This window comes from Ambystoma mexicanum, chromosome 2p (genome assembly GCF_040938575.1).
Source record: "Ambystoma mexicanum isolate Mex_15411 chromosome 2p, UKY_AmexF1_1, whole genome shotgun sequence".
In the NCBI taxonomy this organism is placed as follows: domain Eukaryota; kingdom Metazoa; phylum Chordata; class Amphibia; order Caudata; family Ambystomatidae; genus Ambystoma; species Ambystoma mexicanum.
Window position 1 is genome coordinate 702,490,291 of NC_090923.1, and position 20,121 is coordinate 702,510,411.

Here is a 20,121-nt window from a genome sequence, read left to right on the forward strand (position 1 = left end):
TCTTTCTAAATCTTCCTGCCTCTACTCTTCGACCTTTACAACTTATCCCAAACAGGATTGCAAGACTTGTCCTTAGCCTCAAGCCCAGGGATCAAATCTCTCCAGCTCTGAAATCTCTTCACTGGCTCCCCGTGGCTGCAAGGATCAACTTCAAGACCATCAGCATTGTCCGCAAGGCTTTCTGGGGCCTGGGACTGCTCTACCTCCAACTTTCTCTTCCAAAACATCTTCCTTCTCGAGCTCTGCGCTCATTGTAAAAATGGGAGCACACACTGGATGGGTTGAGTGACTTCTTTAATGTAACCAACCTGAGCCCAGCAGGGCTCTGTCTTTACATCTCCATAACTTCTCAACTGCCTACTGTGGAATCCAGAACACTCAGCCCGTAGGTAAACAACCAAGCAAAGCAAGTGTGGAATCCTACAGCCGTAGAATTCCACACAAGTACATAACATATATTACAACACTTCTCCCCCCCATTGCATCACAAAAGAAAACACACCCCTCATTCACATAACACTCATCACTACGCACCCCACACAACCAAACCTTAGAACAGAAGGTAGAGATAAAGAAAGGAGAGACAGGAACAACTAACTATTGTACAATGGCTCCCAAAACATAATAATTGAATTTGGAGGGTAATTTCCTCTCCCGGACGGGATGACTGTTGAACCTCAAGGGGGCAGTAAGACTTGAGGTGGCCAACTCCGTACGCCCATCAACCCCCCTACTAACAACAGTATCCTGAATCGAAACTGAACCTGCATCAGGCTCATGGCAGCTTTATGGGGCACCAATATCCACACAAGGAAAATCAAGATTGGAACTTACAATTGCCTCAGAATCGGAATCCTCAGACGGAAGCTGAGGAACTACTCCAGAATGACTCCCGCTACAACTGGCTTCCACAGATTTACTTCCTCCATGGGACCCTTGGACCCTTTCCACAATGACCACCCGCCTCATGCTCCATCTGGACCCATCATCGAGCTTCACATAGCCTTGCCCAGTTTTCATCACCACTCGAGGTTGCATATACTTACTATCACCCTTAGACACAAATCTCGGGTTCCTGATTTGAACGCGGTCTCCTACCTTTACCGATAAGGGCTTCCTACGTGCCAGCTGTTCCTGCAAGAATGATCCTTGCTTATGAAGCACCCTATTCAACACCTCTTACATGTCAACCTGCGACTGACTGGGTACCTCCACCCAGGGCAGGGACCCTCAGTTTCGAACCAGGTTTCCTTCCCCGCATCAGCTCAAATGGGGAATGACCCGTGAGTGCTGAAGGAGTAAACCTGTAAGCCTTAAGAGCTTCAGAAACCACATTTTCCACGGAAGACCATTGGCCAGGGCTAGCTGTATGGCCCCCTTCACAAACTGAGTCATACGCTCCACAAGACCATTGGCCTCTGGATTATACAGTGAGACCCTATGGTGGCGGATTCCCAGGTTCCTCAAAAACTCCTGCATATGATCAGATACAAATTGTACCCCGTTATCCATAACAATACCGGCTGGTACTCCTTCCCTGTCAAACACCGTAGAAAGAAACTCCACAACCTTCTCAGCCATCACAGTAGACAAAGCAGTGGCCTCCACCCACCTAGATGTATAATCCACCACGACCACTATAAATCTGAGACTACATCCCAAGGGGGCCATAGGGCCCATTATGTTGATTGCCACCTTTGACCACACCTCCCCCGGGATTTCGACAGGGTACACGGGCTGGGGAGATGGAGCCTTACTCTTGTCACTGGCCGAACACGCCGCACAATCCCTAACCACATCTTCTATGTCACCATCCATCCTAGGCCACCAGTACACATCTCTCAACCTCCTCTTGATCATGGACCTCCCCAAGTGTCCCTCGTGAGCTAACGCTAGGAGCTTCGCTTTAAGCAACTCCTGTGGAACCAACCTCAGGCCCCTAGCAACACCCCAGGGACCCTCCGACAACTCCTGCCAAACGTGACCGTAAAGCTTGGACAAACTTTCACTTAAGATCCTGCTTTTGAGAGCAGCCCTGATGTCGATTAACATGGGGTCAGGAGAACTCTCCTCGCTCCACACCTGCTCACACATCGCAGGCACAACACGTGCCACTAATGTACACTCGTCCCCCACCACCTTGTGAACCTCATCAATGCTTCCAGTACAGGGAAACAGCGACAAGCAATCTGCGACGGCATTCTTCACCCCAGGGACATACTCAATCTTGAAGTTGAATTCACTTATATCAGCCATCCACCTCATGATTCTGGAAGAGGCATGTGACAACCCCTTTGTGGTCAAACCATGCACCAATGGCTTATTGTCTGTGCGAAGGGTGTATTCCACTCCCCATAAAAAGGTCCTGAAATGTCTTGAAGCCCATACCGCAGCTAGGGCCTCCCTTTCTATGTATGTGTATCTTTGTTCTGCATCCCTAAGTACCCTGAGAGTACTCAGAGTGGAACTCACCACAACCCTTCTGTTCTAAAACAGCCCTGATCCTGTATTCACTACCGTCAACCGTTAGAACAGTTTTCCTGCATGGGGAGAAATAACCTAGGGAAGGAGCCTGATCAACCTCCCTCTTTAAATTATCAAATTACCCTTGGCACTGACCGGACCACTCAAACTGAACGCCCTTCCTAGGCAAGCCGCTCATGCTGACAGTTTGGTCAGCATAGGAAGATATAAATCGGCTATAATATTCGGCGAGGCCCCTGAACGACCTCAGTTGCTTTTTGTTCACCGGAGATGGAGCATCCTTCAACACCTTCACTAAGTCCCCCTTGGGATGGATACCTTTGGCATCCAACATATGTCCGAGATAAGTTACACTGGATACACCCATGTTACACTTGCTTAAATTATGCGTGTGGCCACTACTTCTCAGCACCTCCATCACCTGCAATACTCTACTGCCATGTTCGGCACAACACCTCCCCCAGACCAATATGTCGTCCTGGAAGCACTCCACCCCTTGGATGCCCACAAATAGCTTCTGCATTACTCTCTGAAACACTGCGGACGCAGACGCCAAACCGAAGGGCATCCTGCAGAACCGGAACACACCAAACAGAGTTACAAAGGAGGTTAATGGACGAGACTCAACATGAAGGTCTATCTGGTGGTAAGTGGATGAAAGGTCAAAGGTGGAGAAACAAGAAGCCCCCCCACCAAAGAGAGCATCTCGTTGATATTAGGTAGGGGGTGTCTGTCTACCCAGATGCAAGAGTTCAAGTCCCTAAGGTCCACGCACATCCTCATGCTACCATCAGTCTTGCGTGCCAACACTACAGGGTCCAACCATTCGGAACTCTCCACCTCCTCTATAACACCAGCTTCCATGAGCTTGGCCAGTTCACCCTTTAGCGCATCCCGAGCCACTATAGGAACTCTCCTGACTTTATGAACAATGGGCATGGCACCTCTCTTCAGTACTATCTTGTGGGAGAATCCTTTTAATTTACCCAACTTGGAAGTAAAAACAATGGGAAACTTGCTTTAAAGGTCTACCGCAGTCAACTGCATGGCCAACTCAGTACTCCCTTTATCCTCACTCACACTCAATACTGGGATGGCCTTGCCAGGACGTATCTCAATCTCCAAGGCCGCCTGTTCGTCCCACCCGACAACAGGATCCACTTTGTGGGCCACATAAAGCTTGACTCGGGTCGTGCGTCCCTCAAATTCGATGGTGACCCACTCGAACCCCAGAACCTCAATGGGAACACGGCCATATGCACATGGACTGATGTCCGAAGGAGACAACTCAGATACTTTCTTCTGGAATTTAGAAACGTACAGTTCAGGAGAAATCATCCTGTAAGGGGACTCAGTGTCCACCATCATGTCTATGGGCGTGTCATTGACCATAAATGTGGCCCAAGCACTCTTCCTCAGCCCACACTCAGCAACAACCCTTTGTCCACACCTTCACTCACGGGTTCAGAGCAGCCAACATACCCTACCACAGTCACATCCTCCCCATCTTTATTTGTACCCACCATCCTCACAGTTTCTCTATTCGGTGCAACACTCCTGCACATTCGAGCATAGTGCCCCTTCCCTTTGCACCTCCTACAGTCCACAGTGGAGGCGGGACACTCCTTTGACCCCGCTGAATGTCCCAGCCATCCACACTTCTTAAACACATCCCTTGACCCGGGCAGCCCCTTGGTGTCCTTGTATCTGCTTCTGAAATCGTCACCCCTCTGGGGCATCACTGCATGTACATTCTCTCCCTTGTCTGCCATTTCCTTAACACTCTTCTTGGACTCCTCAATAACTCTGGATATCTCAATAACCTTTTCCAAAGGAGGATCCTTCCCTATCCATAGTCTTTCTCTGACCCTGGAGTCACTGGTTTGCATCATGACTTGATCGTGTATATATTCATCGATTGAACCTGTGAACATGCACGTTGCTATCAAGGTACGAAGAGCTGTTATATAAGAGTCAATGCTCTCGCCAGTTCCTAGCGCTCTGGAGAAAAAACGGTATCTTTCCAGTACCACGTTGGCTCTTTTTCCAAAGCACGCCTCCAACTTCACAAGGGCAGTCTCATAAGCAAGTACCACATTCTGAGTGGCATCACCCTTTTCTTCACCCTCAGCGTGGCGGGCACACACATTGGGACCACGGAGAGTCCCTCAGTGCCAAGGCAATTTAACAGGGCAGCTTCTTTATCATCATCTGTGAGCTTAGCCCCGCCAGCAGCCCTGAGATACAGCTTGAATGTGTCAACCCACAAATCCCATGCTATAGCTGGTTCACCTGGATTGGGCAGAAAGGCAGGAGGCGGGCGCGCATTGCTGTGTTGCATTGTTCTGGCCGGAGACCTTCGACCGTGTGGCACACCCTGCGTGGTGAAAGGAACACCCCACTTGTGATGCGCGGCAAGGCAAAGGAAAAGTCACATCACCACTATGAATATAATGACTGGGCTAAACCTCTCAGCCTTTATGAGTTGTGGCCCCAAAGAGTTAATAGGTCACTGTTAATTCCTAGGATGCTCACTGCTACATGTAAAAGACTTGACTGGCTTCAGTTTGCAGTTGGCTACTCTTATTGTTTTCTTCTAATAGGATGCCATTCCGAAAAGGGTTATCTGCTTTTACAATGGGTCCAGGAAAGTCACTATTGACGGTGACAGGCTTGACTGGCTATTTCACTGCAGCTAGTGCTACAAACCCCTTTTCCAACCCAGCAAGGGTTAACAACTTGCACGGACCGAACTAGGAGGAGCCACACTGCCGGAGAAGGGACGCCCCTCCTGCTAGCTCTCTCCCAACCACAGTCAGCCGGGACCTCGGCACCAGGAGAAGGAGGGCGTGATTCAGGATACTCCCCCTGCTTTGCAAGCTCCTCCCCCTTCTTGCCTCTCCCCCACTACTCGCGGAGACCAGTCGCCTCGGTGGTCACGGCGGGGAGCAAAGAAACCACTGACGGGCGGGGGCCGCCCCCTGACCTGATGCGCACAAGGCGCGACGCTGGAAGCGCTCCTCCGATGCGACGGAGGTGGCACCATGCTCGACCTGGACCGGAGAGCGCAGGCCTCTAGGTGGCGTTGAAGGGAACCCACCGGCCACAGGACGCTTCCGATACTCCATGGCAGACACTCTGCCGTTCGATCCACTAGAGGTGGCTGCGTTGGCAGAAGACACGTCACTCCTCCCAGCCAGACGGAAGGTTCGCACAACGCCGGCTGTGTTGGCAGGAGACACCTCACTCCTACCCAGCCAAAAGGGAGGCGCTTTACTCCTCCAACCGCTGGGTAAACAGGAGACGGCAACGCAGGCAAGCACACTTCTTCACTCCTCCCTCAGGGGAACGGGAGATTTGCATAGCGCCGGGAACACAGGCAGTATCACAACCGCTGGGCCCTCTGGCTCGGGCAAGGCACGTGGGTTGGGCAGGGTGGTTACACTCGTCGCCAGTGTAAAAATGGGAGCACACACTTGTCAAGGGTTTTGACCCATGTTGAATCAATAGACTGGGTAGATGTGGGGATGAGCTGTCGCCGCCCATTATTCTATCCCAGGACAAACTAAATCAATAGACTGGGTGGATGTGGGGATGAGCTATCGCCGCCCACATTCACGCCAGAATAGGAGAATTGCGCAGTTGGCACAAGACCACAATAAAGATACAACCTTCTTGCGGGGGGTTCCACATCACCACTCTACTGTAAGGATGCCACCAAAACAATGTTAAGCAAGAGTCCTATACTGTCAAGCAAAAGACCATTCTATTGAAATGCAGTAATTCAAGACAACTCAAAAATGGATGCAGTACCGACAAATTCCACAAGGTGGCGCTAGTGGTCTAAACTCTGACAGGGAAACTGTTTTTAGGAGTTGCAAGAGGGGCAGGGACTTCAAAGCTTGTTGGTTAATTGGAAACCTTAGCCACCTGCTGTTCCCAGAGGCCAAGAGGCTGGGAAACCTTGACACCTCAGAGATTCCCACAGCAGGAGGCAGGATATCACATGACCCTGTTGATTGATTGAGGAGAGACTTCCAGGCAGCCTGCTGGAGCCCACACAAAAGGCTCTTTCTGTTGAATGGGGTATGTTAATTTTGAGTGTTTCCTGTCAACAGCCCTCTGCCAGCAAGGAGAGACATGTGATCACTGACCCACCCAGACTCCTGGAGGCGGACCCAAACACTTTGGGGAGTTGAATTGCAACAAATATATAGTTTATAGAAACAGTGATAATTTATTGTAACCAAATGACAGGAATGTACAACTTTGAGAGTCTTAGTTTGAAAAATGCCCTTACGATTTGAGTCCAAACTCCAATTTGTACCATGTTCTGGGGCAAAACCCCGCTAATTATGATTATTTTAGACAATGTGTTTAAGCTAGAGACATGGAAAGTTACTGGGATATATGTGGAAGGGAAATGTACCTTTGTATAATTTTTGATGAAAAACCAATGTTGCAAAACCCACTAAAATCGAAAATAAGTTGCCATTTTTGAATGCAAGCACCTAGAAACGCCAGAGTCGGGACAGGGACTATCTTTAGTAATATATGATGTTTGTATGTGATGTCAAACAACTGTGTACCTGGGAAATATGTATTTGGATCAGGAATAGATTTGTGTGCACATTGACCAGGGGAGTGTCATTTCTGCAGGTCATAAAAATGACATCACTCTGACACACTATCCCTTCCCAAATCAGGGACCAAAGAATCTATTGACCTATCAAATCAAGAGAGGGGCAGGCTTAGGGATGCTAGCCTCTCCACCCACGTTTTAAAACACATAAAAAGAGACTGCTGGGACAGGTAGGGACATTCAATTTCATTTTCTGCGGGACGCACTGCCGGGAGACTCCAGACTTCACATCCATCAATCTTCAGAGATCAGAAATTTACTTCAGAACTTAAAGCAAGGGCCTAAACCCACAAACTAAGAACTCTTATCAGCAGGCCTCAGCATCCTTAAAATCATCTGCAAACTATTCCAAAGCCGGGCGAGCTGTCTGAATTCTGTGTCAAGAACCTTTGCCAGTACCCAGAAAGCAGTGTTACATCCAGAATCCACTTGATGCGGACCGGAAGCAGACCAGAGATCCAGAGAACCACAGGCCGCTGTATCCAGAGAGCTGACCCAGATCGCTGTGAAGTGCCGAGACCAGAACCGGAGTCCAGTCCAAAACCTGACCAGATCCGTGGCGAGGGCCATTCCTGCCCAAAATATATTGTGAGTACCGCCAGAACTGTGCAGAACCCACTCTCTTAGTTAAAATAATCTAATCCAAACTATTTTAACCCAATTAGAACAGCCTCCTAGAAATCGTGTCATCTGTCATTTTTAAAGCTGCACAACTGTCACCTGTCAATTCTGCAGCTGCAAACTGTCACCTGTCATTTTGGGTTTTACTTTAAATCCGAAAATCTACCTTTATTAAATCGTCCGTATCTCTGGAACCGTTTTTTAACTTTCATCTGAAAGCTTAGAATCTAGGCTTTCCAACGAACCTAGAATCGACATACTACTCCCTATACTTTTTCCGTAATCGTGAGACACGCACTCGCAAAATTTACCGCGATTTGCGATTTGGCCCGATTTCTTCATCTGTAGAAATCAGTAGCTTTTTGCTTCACTTTGCTAAAATTTGTTTGCAATCTGCTAATCATTCATAGAGTACTGTTAAAATGAGCCTGAACTAATATAAAGTAGCCATCACTTACCCTGAACCTCTAGAGGGAATTAAAATCAATTTTAGCACCTTTTCACTTCCTTGCAAACCACATTAAAGTAATTTGCCTGTGTTTAAAACTCATCCCTGTTTTCTCTAAGCTTGCTGGGGGAACTGGAACTGTGTATTGCATTATAAAGTGTGATTTGTTGGGATTCTTGAAGACTGTGTGCTCTCCTTCCATTTCTTGTATTGCATAGGGGGGGAGTGAATTGTCAAAAGAAAAAGTGATCATATTACCTTTTGCTAAAATCATACCAAGTTATTTCTGTACTGCATTTTATTCCACCTTGCGTTTCCTTGAACCATATAAAGCATTCTTTCCCACGTTATTCTTCTGTTCCTATTCATAAGTTACCTCTTGCTGACTACTGCTCATATTCACAAGTGTGATATCCATTATCAAATTATTTATAGAAGTGTGATATATATATCTAATAGGGTGCTGCACCGGGGTAATTTATGCCCAACTTTGGAGTGCCTCACTGTAGGCTACTCCCCCCCTTTCCCCACTGTGGGATTGGGTGTGAGTCTGTTCCTTGCTAACCTGATGACTACAGCTACCAGAAGTCCTTGCAGCAGAATCCTCACTAAGTGGTAACACCTGCACTTGCTGTGAGCTGCAAGTTAAGACAGCCTCCCTGATGACGTGTATTGGCACAGAAACCGGTCGGAGGAGAACACCTGTGGCTGGGAAGGTTTACTGTGCAGGGAACTGGAGTGCGCCCCTCTCCTCTTTTTTTCAACACATTTGTAAGTTTTCTGAAGGGTGGAATCTTCAGAAATCTAATAGGGTGCTGCACCGGGGTAATTTATGCCCAACTTTGGAGTGCCTCACTGTAGGCTACTCCCCCCCTTTCCCCACTGTGGGATTGGGTGTGAGTCTGTTCCTTGCTAACCTGATGACTACAGCTACCAGAAGTCCTTGCAGCAGAATCCTCACTAAGTGGTAACACCTGCACTTGCTGTGAGCTGCAAGTTAAGACAGCCTCCCTGATGACGTGTATTGGCACAGAAACCGGTCGGAGGAGAACACCTGTGGCTGGGAAGGTTTACTGTGCAGGGAACTGGAGTGCGCCCCTCTCCTCTTTTTTTCAACACATTTGTAAGTTTTCTGAAGGGTGGAATCTTCAGAAATCTAATAGGGTGCTACACCGGGGTAATTTATGCCCAACTTTGGAGTGCCTCACTGTAGGCTACTCCCCCCCTTTCCCCACTGTGGGATTGGGTGTGAGTCTGTTCCTTGCTAACCTGATGACTACAGCTACCAGAAGTCCTTGCAGCAGAATCCTCACTAAGTGGTAACACCTGCACTTGCTGTGAGCTGCAAGTTAAGACAGCCTCCCTGATGACGTGTATTGGCACAGAAACCGGTCGGAGGAGAACACCTGTGGCTGGGAAGGTTTACTGTGCAGGGAACTGGAGTGCGCCCCTCTCCTCTTTTTTTCAACACATTTGTAAGTTTTCTGAAGGGTGGAATCTTCAGAAATCTAATAGGGTGCTGCACCGGGGTAATTTATGCCCAACTTTGGAGTGCCTCACTGTAGGCTACTCCCCCCCTTTCCCCACTGTGGGATTGGGTGTGAGTCTGTTCCTTGCTAACCTGATGACTACAGCTACCAGAAGTCCTTGCAGCAGAATCCTCACTAAGTGGTAACACCTGCACTTGCTGTGAGCTGCAAGTTAAGACAGCCTCCCTGATGACGTGTATTGGCACAGAAACCGGTCGGAGGAGAACACCTGTGGCTGGGAAGGTTTACTGTGCAGGGAACTGGAGTGCGCCCCTCTCCTCTTTTTTTCAACACATTTGTAAGTTTTCTGAAGGGTGGAATCTTCAGAAATCTAATAGGGTGCTGCACCGGGGTAATTTATGCCCAACTTTGGAGTGCCTCACTGTAGGCTACTCCCCCCCTTTCCCCACTGTGGGATTGGGTGTGAGTCTGTTCCTTGCTAACCTGATGACTACAGCTACCAGAAGTCCTTGCAGCAGAATCCTCACTAAGTGGTAACACCTGCACTTGCTGTGAGCTGCAAGTTAAGACAGCCTCCCTGATGACGTGTATTGGCACAGAAACCGGTCGGAGGAGAACACCTGTGGCTGGGAAGGTTTACTGTGCAGGGAACTGGAGTGCGCCCCTCTCCTCTTTTTTTCAACACATTTGTAAGTTTTCTGAAGGGTGGAATCTTCAGAAATCTAATAGGGTGCTGCACCGGGGTAATTTATGCCCAACTTTGGAGTGCCTCACTGTAGGCTACTCCCCCCCTTTCCCCACTGTGGGATTGGGTGTGAGTCTGTTCCTTGCTAACCTGATGACTACAGCTACCAGAAGTCCTTGCAGCAGAATCCTCACTAAGTGGTAACACCTGCACTTGCTGTGAGCTGCAAGTTAAGACAGCCTCCCTGATGATGTGTATTGGCACAGAAACCGGTCGGAGGAGAACACCTGTGGCTGGGAAGGTTTACTGTGCAGGGAACTGGAGTGCGCCCCTCTCCTCTTTTTTTCAACACATTTGTAAGTTTTCTGAAGGGTGGAATCTTCAGAAATCTAATAGGGTGCTGCACCGGGGTAATTTATGCCCAACTTTGGAGTGCCTCACTGTAGGCTACTCCCCCCCTTTCCCCACTGTGGGATTGGGTGTGAGTCTGTTCCTTGCTAACCTGATGACTACAGCTACCAGAAGTCCTTGCAGCAGAATCCTCACTAAGTGGTAACACCTGCACTTGCTGTGAGCTGCAAGTTAAGACAGCCTCCCTGATGACGTGTATTGGCACAGAAACCGGTCGGAGGAGAACACCTGTGGCTGGGAAGGTTTACTGTGCAGGGAACTGGAGTGCGCCCCTCTCCTCTTTTTTTCAACACATTTGTAAGTTTTCTGAAGGGTGGAATCTTCAGAAATCTAATAGGGTGCTGCACCGGGGTAATTTATGCCCAACTTTGGAGTGCCTCACTGTAGGCTACTCCCCCCCTTTCCCCACTGTGGGATTGGGTGTGAGTCTGTTCCTTGCTAACCTGATGACTACAGCTACCAGAAGTCCTTGCAGCAGAATCCTCACTAAGTGGTAACACCTGCACTTGCTGTGAGCTGCAAGTTAAGACAGCCTCCCTGATGACGTGTATTGGCACAGAAACCGGTCGGAGGAGAACACCTGTGGCTGGGAAGGTTTACTGTGCAGGGAACTGGAGTGCGCCCCTCTCCTCTTTTTTTCAACACATTTGTAAGTTTTCTGAAGGGTGGAATCTTCAGAAATCTAATAGGGTGCTGCACCGGGGTAATTTATGCCCAACTTTGGAGTGCCTCACTGTAGGCTACTCCCCCCCTTTCCCCACTGTGGGATTGGGTGTGAGTCTGTTCCTTGCTAACCTGATGACTACAGCTACCAGAAGTCCTTGCAGCAGAATCCTCACTAAGTGGTAACACCTGCACTTGCTGTGAGCTGCAAGTTAAGACAGCCTCCCTGATGACGTGTATTGGCACAGAAACCGGTCGGAGGAGAACACCTGTGGCTGGGAAGGTTTACTGTGCAGGGAACTGGAGTGCGCCCCTCTCCTCTTTTTTTCAACACATTTGTAAGTTTTCTGAAGGGTGGAATCTTCAGAAATCTAATAGGGTGCTGCACCGGGGTAATTTATGCCCAACTTTGGAGTGCCTCACTGTAGGCTACTCCCCCCCTTTCCCCACTGTGGGATTGGGTGTGAGTCTGTTCCTTGCTAACCTGATGACTACAGCTACCAGAAGTCCTTGCAGCAGAATCCTCACTAAGTGGTAACACCTGCACTTGCTGTGAGCTGCAAGTTAAGACAGCCTCCCTGATGACGTGTATTGGCACAGAAACCGGTCGGAGGAGAACACCTGTGGCTGGGAAGGTTTACTGTGCAGGGAACTGGAGTGCGCCCCTCTCCTCTTTTTTTCAACACATTTGTAAGTTTTCTGAAGGGTGGAATCTTCAGAAATCTAATAGGGTGCTGCACCGGGGTAATTTATGCCCAACTTTGGAGTGCCTCACTGTAGGCTACTCCCCCCCTTTCCCCACTGTGGGATTGGGTGTGAGTCTGTTCCTTGCTAACCTGATGACTACAGCTACCAGAAGTCCTTGCAGCAGAATCCTCACTAAGTGGTAACACCTGCACTTGCTGTGAGCTGCAAGTTAAGACAGCCTCCCTGATGACGTGTATTGGCACAGAAACCGGTCGGAGGAGAACACCTGTGGCTGGGAAGGTTTACTGTGCAGGGAACTGGAGTGCGCCCCTCTCCTCTTTTTTTCAACACATATATATATATATATATATATATATATATATATATATATATATATATAGTTTAAATTTTCAAATAAACCTTTTAATTTGCAAAACAAACCTACTTCTTGGCTCAGTGGGGTCAGGGGGATTCTAAGAGGGGGGTGTTATACAAGAGTTGTCATCCAGAGTACTGAACTGGATATAAAAATACATCAATAAGGGTTTTCCTCAACATCCCAGGCTAGGCATTGACTTAGCTGTAGTGTTGATTGAATATCGCTTACACACTGGATGGGTTAAGTGACTTCTTTAATGTAACCAACCTGAGCCCAGCAGGACTCTGACTTTACATCTCCATAACTTCTCAACTGCCTACTGTGGAATCCAGAACACTCAGCCCGTAAGTAAACAACCAAGCAAAGCAAGTATGGAATCCTACAGCTGTAGAATTCCACACAAGTACATAACATATATTACAACACTCATCCACCTCCAACTCTCTGATGGTCAGACACTTCACCAAGCAGAGAGTTGGGGGCACTCTATCGCCTCGGCTGGGGCCTTACTCTGGAACATCCTCCATGCCTCTCCCAAACTTGAGCAGAACCACTTCCAGATCCGGAATCAACTCAAGACCTTCCTTTTCATTTCAGCTTTCTAACTACCTCTCCTCTGCTTATGCACCTGACTGCTCTGCTCTCTGGTCATCTGGTCACCCTCTGAACTGGGGCCCAGGCTCCTGCATGTCCAGTTGCCCTTTCACAGCCTCCATGCTCCCCAGCACTTAAGGGTCTGTATCTGCAACCTTATAGTCCATTCTTTCTGCACTAATGAGCCACTCGCTGACTGCACTTGTGAGTTTACTGCACTTCCCCCTTCCAATCCCCCCTGGCACTTCTCCCCTTCCCTCTTCCACACACTTGCATGATCTGAATGACACATGGCCTAGTTAGTTCGTTATTTTGTCCTCCCTTTTTTTTCCCCCTCCTTGTCTTGTCGTGCCTAGGAACACTTGTGTACAGGCGCGTTATGAATGCCATATCACAGTGTGCAACAGTACATTTTACATGGAAAATTGATGGGATTCCAATGGAGAAGGTTTATACATATGCATACCATGGGACATTAATTAGCGTTACATGCTCTCTGGCAAGTTTGGGAGACTTTATAAATATACAGATATTGCGCAAATTCGGGCCAATACATAAAGTTACTATGACGGCTGGTGGTTGCTCAATTGAAGGTTTAATCAAAGGTTATAATGCCAGTCTTAAACCAAGCATACTGTATGGTTTGAAGATGCATACGGATAGGGAACTAAAGTGGTTGAAGATCCTGGAAGGTAGAACCTGGCGATACGCCCTCGGGTTGTCCAGGGCACCGCAATCGAGGCGATCTGCCTAGAATTGGGTTTGATTACCCTTATAACGTTGATTAAAATCAAGAGAAGTTTACTATTGTTCAAGATTATGACGGACGAAGGAAAAACACAGTATGGTTGGTATAGAGACCAAGATAATGGTACTTGGAGAGTCTCCCCCAGATTCGAGAATGGGTGGCTGCCTGTCAAGAGTTCCATGTAGAGATAGGATTATGTATGGATTATGGAGAAAATATTGTGATTGTAAAAAAATGGCTAGTGAAAAAAACCACAGACTGGGACCGAATAGCAAATATAGAGTACCTAGCTGGGAATAAAGGTTTATGCTCAACAGTGTTTTCCCTATTTGCAGACTTTTCCTTATCTTGCACATGGAACGATTCATTAATAACATAATTTGGATTGAAATTGCGCCTTAACCAGTTACCAGCGTTGATGATAATTGGGGTAAGAAACCACATGCCATGTGAAGCAAGAAGGTGCAGATTATATAGACTTATGTTGGAGACTATTGAGCACATTCTTACTAAATGCTGCAAACTAAACAAGTACTAATTAAAAATGAATGGTGAAATAGGAAAAATAGGAGAATATGTTCTTTTATGGGATCCTTAGGGAAATGTATTTTTAATCTTTCCTCTTGAGCACTTGCGCAAGTGGCCTATAATGTCTGGAATTAGCTTGATGAAAAAGATTACTGTGTTAATCCTTTTGGGAAAGGGTTGAAAAGCACACTTGTTCAATATGAAGAGTCTTCCCGGCTAACAAACTGATGGCCTCATTACATGTTAGGCGGTAAGGGTTTACCGGTACCGGTGGCCAGAACAAATGTGTAAACCACTGGTCTACTTCTGCCACGTCACATACCGAATGAATAGCAATGACCTTTAATCTTCTCATAGGAAGTTCCAATAGTTTGAAGAATTCAGAGATTTCCTTGTATCACTTTTTGGTGATTGGGCAAGTCCTTCTTAAAATAGCTCAGCGGCAACATGCTCGCCTTGGAAGCAAGACGACACGGAGCAACACAGGTTCGATCCCTGGGTCCGCGCTTAGAAACCTTTGGGTATTAAGCACGTTATAAACAACCTATCATTAGTGAGAGAGTGTACACCAAGAGCTCGATGATTTCTCTCTGTCCCTTGGGAGCCAAACTGCGGATCACTGATGAATTCAAGCACCCTGGACCCCTATCTGGGGTTGTTTGAGTTCATGTACAGTTAGGATGTGGTATATCAGTTTTGGCTTGACTGCTGCATTTATTTGCAGGAACAACACTGGGGTGCATATGGTTGATCCCCTTCTGTAATGTTGCAGAGGAGCTTGAAGAACAATGGAATGGACGCTTCCCAGAGGAATTCCATCCATCACTGTTTGTCGGTTGTCTTAGATGTTTTTGTGTGCAATCAGCATCCAGGATGGCAGCCGGTGTTGGAGAGATTAGTGCCTTGACGTTGAAGCTGTTGAGCTTGACTAGATTAGAGATCCAAATAGAGGTGTATGCTGAAGTTAATGTGAGAAATAATTCACTGCCTATTTACAGAAAGTACTCCATTGGAAAAAGGAGAGACATTGGACAATTCCCTGGAACATTTTGAGTTGCAAACTGCAGGAACTGACGGCCACTCACTCGTGATTTAAGGGAGGTCATCATAAAACCTAGATCTTTATTGGACTTGGCTAGAGAAGTTGTTAAAGAAATGCCAACATGCTGCTTTTGCTACTTTTCCTTCGTTTCAAGCTTCTTTTTCCAAATGTGTGAGAGCACCTGTGTTGATTATGTTTGATGGTGCCCATTGAGCAGGATTTACAATTATGTTTAATCAACCTATTCTGTAACATGAAAGGAAATCACATATATTGCCTTCTGTGATTATAAAGGTTACATTAGTGATCCGAGCCCAAATGATGGTGGCAAGTGAACAGCACACACAAAGTAAGTGGAGGATTCTGACTATGCTGAGTGGCCATTCAAGTGATAGGTTCCCTAATTTCCTTACACAGTAATGTTTTGTGCTTTCTCTACTGATCTGTCCACTCCGCCTCTGGAAGCAACCTCTTGTCAATATCCACAAGCATCCTCCTTCCCATTATGAACTACAGTCTCCATGTCTAAGTCAGGCAGTGCCTGTGCGTGGGTGGACTTGCCACACTGTTTGCTGTGCTGGATATATTTTAATCTGGGATATGCTGTGGTGCAGCCGATTTGAGAGTTGTGGCACCACATGCATGCAGCATTATGACATTGTTGCATTTTCGTAATTTGTGGACAGTAGCAACTGCCCTTGTTGTATTTTTTAAAAAAAATATGATTCAATTGACCACATCTGCCTGTGTCTCATGCGGTGGCGATGAACACAGCATCTACGTGTCCTGCATTTTGGGATGAAGACGGATTCTTTCCACAGGCAAGGAGTTCAGGATCTACTCTCCAGCTATAGATGGGTGAATTGACTAAGATTGCTCAGGTGGGCGTAGGTAGTGGTTCCTGCCCTTACTTCGGAAGCGAAGGAGGCTGGCAAAGCTGGGAGTGCAATGCGGAATATAGTGAGAGCATGGCTAACGAGCGAGGGCAGAAATGTGTCAAGCAGCCTGTGAACAACCCTCCCTACAAGAAATGAAGACCTTGTCCTGTCACGGATATGCCGGTGGATCTTCACAATGTAGTGACTATACCAGTATGACATTTTTGGTGGTTTGGCACTGTGGGAATGGCTCCTTTGTAATTGTGCGAGGATAATTTAGGTGGGATACGCATAGATAAGCGGCTCTGTATGGCTTTAGATAACCGGATTGTCTCCTTCAATGTGATAAAAAGTGCTGGGGCAAAATCAGAAGGATGTGCTCTGTGGGTCGCAGTTACGAAATTCCGCATTTCTCCATTTCTCATTTTCATTTCGCCATTGCTCGTCGTTTTCGCAGTTACGTGTCTGCACCTCTTACAGCAAAAGCCACTGAATGAAGTGCACGCCTTGTTCTGGCTGTTTTGCACTCACGCACTTCGCTTTCCTGTTTTTGTTTCAGCGTGCCAGATAACATTTGGTTCACTCTCGCTTTCGTGTGCAGGAACATGCTTTGTTCATCTGCATAGCCCGCACTTGTTTCATGTTTGCGTGATTCTCTTTCGGCCGCACAATATGCCACTTCGATTGCAGCCTGTAATCAGGCACACGGGATTCCGAGTTTGTGATCGTGCTCATGTGCTCTTCGGTTTCGAAGTGCTGCACTGATGAACTACGAATATTTGTAACGTGCGCATGTGCAGTACATCATGTGTCCTGTTTCCTCTACCCGTCCAATGCGCATGGCAAATACTTTGCACATGCGCTTTGCAGGATGTTTTGCATCGGGCGCAGAACATAGATAAGCGTGTGAAATACTGTACCATAATTGGTACCATAATTGGCTATCTGGTTTGTCGCTGCGCCTATAAAAATGCTGCCTTACCTCCAAGTACGACACAACTCTTCTGTTTGGGAGAGCAGCAGCAAAGGAGCAGCACAACAGCAACACCACCTTCTTCTTTTCCTTCTTCTACTTGCAGCACCTGCAGGCAGCAACGGTCAGACAGCCAGCTAGGAGGACCGCTAACAGGACCACAAGCAGAAGGACATGCAGAAGGAGTTTCGTCAGCAGCCAGAAACCAGGATGTTTGCAGCTGTAAGGGGTTTGTTTCTCCATAGATTCTCTAAGAGCTAACTGCCGCATGTTGCCTGCAGTGTGTGTTTTGTCATGGCACCATGTCCCAATGCCAGTACTCCTCCTCTTGTGGCCTGCTTGACTCCACACCCACAAGTGAGGCTCTTTATCGGTGCTAGCTACACATGACCTCCTCGTGTTCTTCAATCACTGACAATTCTTCAACCTTTGAGTCACTGTAGTCCTCATCTGCCAGATAGAGTGTGTTTGTTGACCCTTTTTATTGTTTTAGTGAATGATCTCTCTTCTGGCTACACCTGCCATGATGTCGCTATCTGTAGTCGCTTTGTGTTTTTCATGGAGAACATCACTGATCGCCATAGGTGCCACAGACAGTGACTGTTACCCACAGCAATTTACAGGAGCATCACCGTCTTTGTCGATTATATCAGCCAAACCAAGTGCAACAGTTATACAGCATGAGGAGTTGGCCATGTTATTGCATTTTCTCTGGCCCTGTGAAAAGGCAACATACACAGCCTAGTAGCACTGCAGTTGAGCAACCCTGCACGACCACCCAGCGTTATTTAGGGGAATGTATAACCACAATGCGACACAACAGCACCACCTAAGTAAGCCCCCCCCCAAAATGCATTAGCGATACACAAGTTGACATCACCCTGCCACCACTGGCGTAACAGGGGCCCCAACAGGTGTCCTGGGAGGCGGCCCCACTTGAAAAAAAAAAGTTTTTTTTTTCTCAAATAGAAACATTTTTCGTTTTAAATTCACTCTGCATTAATAAAGAAAGAATTTCTGTAACAGAAATAATTTCTTTATGAAGGCAGAGTGACTACCAAAAGAAACTTCCTTTTTGTAGGCTGAGGGCTCACCCCCCCAACCCATGACATGGAAGACCCTGGGCTGAAGGGCTCCAAGTCATGGAGTCGGGGGAGCCCTATGACTTCAAAAATAAATAGTTTATTTTTGAAGTCACTCTGCCTTCATAAAGACATTATTTCCATTATGGTTCGGTCCTTAACGGAATAATTTCTTAATAAAGTTAGAGTGACTTCAAAAAGAAACAATGGGGTTTATTCTGACCATGCCGGCCCGGAAACAATGGTGCTGGTAATCTTACCGGCATTGGTGTTTTCCGACCGGCATATTACAGGTCTACCTGCTGGGGCCGCTGTGCCCGACAGATCTGACCCTACCAGGCACAGCATCTATTGTAGGCAGACCCATCACGGAAGCACTGGCACCGGTAACAATGGTGCCGGTGCTTCCGTGTCCCCAATCCCATGGAGTCCTATGGGCTGCTGGACTTTGAAGAGCCCAGTGGCACCGGGAAGTCAGGCGCTGGTCATTTTTTACGGGTCTGATGGCAACCAGCGGTATCACCAGCACGGTTACCGCCGGACCCGTAATAAGCCCCAATTTCTTTTTGAAGTAATAGGGCTTCCCTCAAACCCATGACCTGTGCGTGTGTGAGTGTATGGTGAAACGGTGCACACTTACATGTATAGGTGGCTGCCTGTGTGAGTGTATGGTGAAAGGGTGCACACAAATATATGTGTCGCTGGGTGTGTGTGTGCGTGTACGGTGAAAGGGTGCACACTTAAATGTATGGGTGGCTGCCTGGGTGTGTCTGTATAGTGAAAGGGTGCACACTTAAATGTACGGGTGGCTGCCTAAGTGTACCTGTATGATGAAAGGGTGCACACTTAAGTGTATGGATGGCTGCCTGGGTGTGCCTGTATGGTGAAAGAGTAAACACTTAAATGTATGGCTGGCTCGGTGTGTATATGGTGAATGGTGTGTGTGCTTGTGTACAAGGGCACAACAAAACCTCCATTTCAGGGGGCTAACCCTTCAATTCTTGGGAGAGGCGCTAACTTCACGGGTGGTGGGGAGATGCACACTTATTTGTGTGTGGGCATCTAACTTCTTTACGCGTTTTAATGAGACTTTTCAAGTGAAGTTTCAATATACAAGCCGTTAACTCTCTCCTTTAAGTCTCCTATTCCCTCTCTACCCTTCCAATCACTCCCCTGGCATGCAAGTACTAGACCCACATCGCGATTTCAATTGCCTAAACATGTGGCATTTGAATGCAGGTACTAGCAGTGAAATGCTTTAGGTTGGTAATTGCAGAGCCCTTATTAACAGCAAAACCCAGGTGCCATTTAATATCTGTGTCCTGTTCTGTTCGGAAACTGCTCTAAAGGTCAACCAGGTTGATTCAACATAGCCCAAAATGTTAGGGGGGGAGTGCTGAAGCCCAGTCTACTCAGTGGTGTTGTGCCACTACTTGTGTTTAATGCCTTGATTACTCCTAGCCCTATTCTTCCTCGTCCCAGTATTTATGTATGAGGCAGTACTTGTGTACTCTGCCTCATACACAAGCACTTGAATGAGATAGAGGTACATGGAGGTAATGCCTGATTTAGCTACCTGTAATCCTCATTGCTCCTAGTCCCACTCTTCCTCACCCCAGTACTTACCTATGAGGCAAGGAGCCTCATGCATAAGCTCTGGGACAAGGAAGAGGGACGCAGAGGCAATTCATGGCCAAGGAGCTGATTCTGCAGGTTTGGAGTAAGGGTTGGGAGGGAGAAGGGATGTGTGGGGGGGCGGGATTGTG

The 20,121-nt window shown here is 47.5% G+C and overlaps 1 protein-coding gene and 1 long non-coding RNA gene across 4 annotated transcripts in view; one reads left to right on the top strand and one right to left on the bottom strand.

The window, feature by feature from the left end:
• Positions 1 to 20,121, bottom strand: part of LOC138566693 (leucine-rich repeat and fibronectin type III domain-containing protein 1-like protein) — a 799,167-nt gene that overhangs the window by 291,917 nt on the left and 487,129 nt on the right. The window lies entirely within an intron of this gene.
• LOC138566694 (uncharacterized) overlaps positions 17,176 to 20,121 on the top strand; it is a 70,484-nt gene continuing 67,538 nt past the window's right edge. The window contains exon 1 of the long non-coding RNA XR_011301997.1: positions 17,176 to 17,495. This is a non-coding gene — a long non-coding RNA (uncharacterized lncRNA). The remainder of the gene's footprint in view (positions 17,496 to 20,121) is intronic.